Source organism: Anopheles stephensi, unplaced genomic scaffold, assembly GCF_013141755.1.
Source record: "Anopheles stephensi strain Indian unplaced genomic scaffold, UCI_ANSTEP_V1.0 ucontig217, whole genome shotgun sequence".
In the NCBI taxonomy this organism is placed as follows: Eukaryota; Metazoa; Arthropoda; class Insecta; order Diptera; family Culicidae; genus Anopheles; species Anopheles stephensi.
The window spans coordinates 30001-35000 of NW_023405144.1; positions in this window are offsets into that span (position 1 = coordinate 30001).

Here is a 5000-nt window from a genome sequence, read left to right on the forward strand (position 1 = left end):
GGGTGCATCGTATGTAACGTTCGATGTACATATAAAGCCTGGTAGGTGTTGGGATTATATCTGCAACACGGGCATTATCGAAAGATGGTTAAGTGGAGTCACCCAATGGGTGCCGTGCGTTATCAGGTACGTAATGCACAGTAGAGATACATTGTCGGGAGGTGGAACCCGAAAAATGTACAAGTCCGGGAATACGGAAAAGTTCCCCATGAAAGGCTGGGGATACAATTATTGATACAAATAATGTGCCTAAGGGTACATTTATTTTTCTAAGTCCCAGAAATCCGTCACTGAACATCACGACTTACAAACACATCTTCCCCCGGTCCTCCCATATACGGCACGGGGACAAGTATGAAGAATGAAAATCATGTGTGTATGGAACATATAATGTGCCTGAGAGCACATTTTTTTTCTAAGTCCCAGAAATCCGTCACTGAACATCACGACTTACAAACACATCTTCCCCCGGTCCTCCCATATACGGCACGGGGACAAGTATGAAGAATGAAAATCATGTGTGTATGGAACATATAATGTGCCTGAGAGCACATTTTTTTTCTAAGTCCCAGAAATCCGTCACTGAACATCACGACTTACGAAGACATGTTCCCCCGGTCCTCCCATATACGGCACGGGGACAAGTATGAAGAATGAAAACTATGTGTGTATGGAACATATAATGTGCCTGAGAGCACATTTTTTTTCTAAGTCCCAGAAATCCGTCACTGAACATCACGACTTACGAAGACATGTTCCCCCGGTCCTCCCATATACGGCACGGGGACAAGTATGAAGAATGAAAATAATGTGTGTATGGAACATATAATGTGCCTGAGAGCACATTTTTTTTCTAAGTCCCAGAAATCCGTCACTGAACATCACGACTTACGAAGACATGTTCCCCCGGTCCTCCCATATACGGCACGGGGACAAGTATGAAGAATGAAAATAATGTGTGTATGGAACATATAATGTGCCTGAGAGCACATTTTTTTTCTAAGTCCCAGAAATCCGTCACTGAACATCACGACTTACGAAGACATGTTCCCCGGTCCTCCCATATACGGCACGGGACAAGTATGAAGAATGAAAACTATGTGTGTATGAAACATATAATGTGCCTGAGAGCACATTTTTTTTCTAAGTCCCAGAAATCCGTCACTGAACATCACGACTTACAAACACATCTTCCCCCGGTCCTCCCATATACGGCACCGGGACAAGTATGAAGTATGAAAATTTTTGGTCACAGCGTGAAATCCCTCTAATGATCATGAAAATAGCATCGGATCACTTATCTGACCATAAAAAGTGAACCAAAACCCTATTTGGACAAACTTTTTGGTCCTATGAAAAATTCACTTTTCATATATGTCATGGTCGAAAATTTTCTAAGTCCCAAAAAATCACATATTCTCGAATATCTCGAAAACTACTTATCGGACAGGGGTCAACCAAGGTGTTTTAGAAAGGTCTTTACAAGCTCTATTTAATGAGCCATAGCGACTTTCAAGTGATTTTTTGACACTTTTTCGCATATCGGCATCCTTGGTTCCCATACTGGCCATAGGCCATAGGGCACCGAACGGCCAACTTTTGGTCCGGGGGTGAAATTTTTTTTTCACGAGATTTTGATGAAAATGGCTTCGGAACGCGTTTCTAATAATGAAAAGTGAAACCAAACAGTATTTGCGAAGAAAAAATTGTCCTATGAAAAAATCACTTTTTCTTAGGGTACGGGTCAAAAATTTTCTAAGTCCCAAAAAATCACTTATTCTCGAATATCTCGAAAACTACTTATCGGACAGGGGTCAACCAAGGTGTTTTAGAAAGGTCTTTACTAGCTCTATTTAATGAGCCATAGCGACTTTCAAGTGATTTTTTGACACTTTTTCGCATATCGGCATCCTTGGTTCCCATACTGGCCATAGGCCATAGGGCACCGAACGGCCAACTTTTGGTCCGGGGGTGAAATTTTTTTTTCACGAGATTTTGATGAAAATGGCTTCGGAACGCGTTTCTAATAATGAAAAGTGAAACCAAACAGTATTTGCGAAGAAAAAATTGTCCTATGAAAAAATCACTTTTTCTTAGGGTACGGGTCAAAAATTTTCTAAGTCCCAAAAAATCACTTATTCTCGAATATCTCGAAAACTACTTATCGGACAGGGGTCAACCAAGGTGTTTTAGAAAGGTCTTTACAAGCTCTATTTAATGAGCCATAGCGACTTTCAAGTGATTTTTTGACACTTTTTCGCATATCGGCATCCTTGGTTCCCATACTGGCCATAGGCCATAGGGCACCGAACGGCCAACTTTTGGTCCGGGGGTGAAATTTTTTTTTCACGAGATTTTGATGAAAATGGCTTCGGAACGCGTTTCTAATAATGAAAAGTGAAACCAAACAGTATTTGCGAAGAAAAAATTGTCCTATGAAAAAATCACTTTTTCTTAGGGTACGGGTCAAAAATTTTCTAAGTCCCAAAAAATCACATTTTCTCGAATATCTCGAAAACTACTTATCGGACAGGGGTCAACCAAGGTGTTTTAGAAAGGTCTCAACAAGCTCTAAATAATGGGCCATAGCGACTTTTTAGTGATTTTTTGACAAATTTTGTCATATCGGCATCCCGAGTTCCCATACTGGCCATAGGCCATGGGGCCCCGAACGAAAAAATTTTGGTCCGAGGGTCAAAATTTTTTTTCTCATAAATTTGTTCAAAACGCCGTCGGAACGCGCCTTAGATCATGAAAAGTGAAAAGAAACAGTATTTTGCAAAAGTTGGGGTGGCCTATGACTTACATGGCCACGTCCTAGGTCCGAGTTCCCGAGGTCGTGTTCTTCAGTGGCGGAAAAAAATGGCCACTTGTGGGAGATGCAAAATGTTCATTTTGTATTATAGGGGACACACTATCGAAGCGAAAATTTCAGAAATGGCCTAAAACGTGAAGAAATGATGGGGTATGTACGAAAAGAAGGTTTTTATGGTCAAACGGTGAAAATTTTTTTTTTATGAAAAATTTTGGTCTCCCACCGTTCATGAATTTCTAGGACCAAAAATCGAAAAATTTGAAAACTTCACGATCGAAAGGGAAACGCATATGTGGTGTTCCTAGGTGTGTACGGTGTACGAAAAACGGGTTCACGATGAGATATCAGGCAAATAAGTGGACCTAAAGTGAGTTATACGGGTAAGACGAGGTGTCCAAAGACCGAAATAGGGGTACCAACTGAGAACGAAATGAAGGTCCCCGAAGTCGCCATACAAGTTATAGGAGGTGTCCAAAGTACGAAAAGAGTTCCATATTCGGCTGTTCCTACTATATGGTTCCCTGATTGCTGCTCCAAGGAGTAGTGAGGAAGTGTCCAAAGGTCTGTTGGGGGTATCGAGGTGATACCCTCGACGGACAATATGCACGAAAAGTGGTTCGATGATCTATCCTGTAGGTCGTACGGCAGCCATACCCGGCTGGAAGTACCGCGGTAATTCCGCAATAAAACGTTCGCCAGACGAACAAACAAATTGAATTAGCTCATCGTAGTGTACGGAAACGAAACGAAAATGTAAGGTGATTAGGGATCCGGGAGCAATCTCGCGATCCCATGGTTCGGTGTAAGAAATGATACGAAGTGTTCATAAGTCTCCTCTGGAGGCAGAACCATCGTAGCAAAGTTCGGGAACCCAAGGGTCACAAAAACTCGTAGGACGATATCCACGAATAATCGGGGACTTGTGGGGACTACCGTGCCCTGACAAGTCAACTACACCTTAACTGGTGATGGTCGTCCTACGGGGACCTGCGGGGAACAAAAGGGTCACTAAAACTCGTAGGACAATATCTCCGAATAATCGGGGACTTGTGGGGACCACCGTGCCCTGACAAGTCAACTACACCTTAACTGGTGATGGTTGTCCTACGGGGACCTGCCGGGAACCCAAGGGTCACAAAAACTCGTAGGACGATATCCACGAATAATCGGGGACTTGTGGGGACTACCGTGCCCTGACAAGTCAACTACACCTTAACTGGTGATGGTCGTCCTACGGGGACCTGCGGGGAGCAAAAGGAGTCAGAAACAATCGTAGGACGATATCCACGAATAATCGGGGACTTGTGGGGACTACCGTGCCCTGACAAGTCAACTACACCTTAACTGGTGATGGTCGTCCTACGGGGACCTTCAGGGAGCCGCAGTAAGTCGCAGGTCGTATGCGAGCCTTGATTGGTCCTGTTGGGGGCGTGCGGGGTGTAATGCCTCGGTACGTCAAATGTTGGTGTACGATGTACATCGATAATCTGACATCCTCCTGAACAACCTTTGCTCGTGTGGTTATTGGCGCTGTGGAGTCGGTGTACTGCCGCAGGTCAATGAGAGTGGTCACAACAAAGATTGTGTCACCTGATGAACGTAGAAAGAGAGTCTGCGGGGACTGGTGCCCTGGTAGACAAAAAATATCGAACAAGCAATTGACGAAGACGAATTCTGGTTGATCCTACCAGTAATATACGCTTGTCTCAAAGGTTAAGCCATGCATGTCTAAGTACAAACATAAATGAATGTGAAACCGCATAAGGCTCAGTACAACAGCCATAATTCACAAGATCATCCACCCATCAGTTACTTGGATAACTGTGGAAAAGCCAGAGCTAATACATGCAACATGCCGGGACCGCTGTCCGCTTGCGGGCGGTGGAACTGGTGCACTTATTAGTAAAACCAATCGCCTCCGGGCGGCTTGAGTTGAAGTCTGGATAAGGATGCCGATCGTATGGTCGCTTGACCGACGACAGATCTTGCAAATGTCTGCCCTATCAACTATTGATGGTAGTGTAGAGGACTACCATGGTTGCGACGGGTAACGGGGAATCAGGGTTCGATTCCGGAGAGGGAGCCTGAGAAATGGCTACCACATCCAAGGAAGGCAGCAGGCGCGTAAATTACCCAATCCCGGCACGGGGAGGTAGTGACGAGAAATAACAATATGGACCTCTCT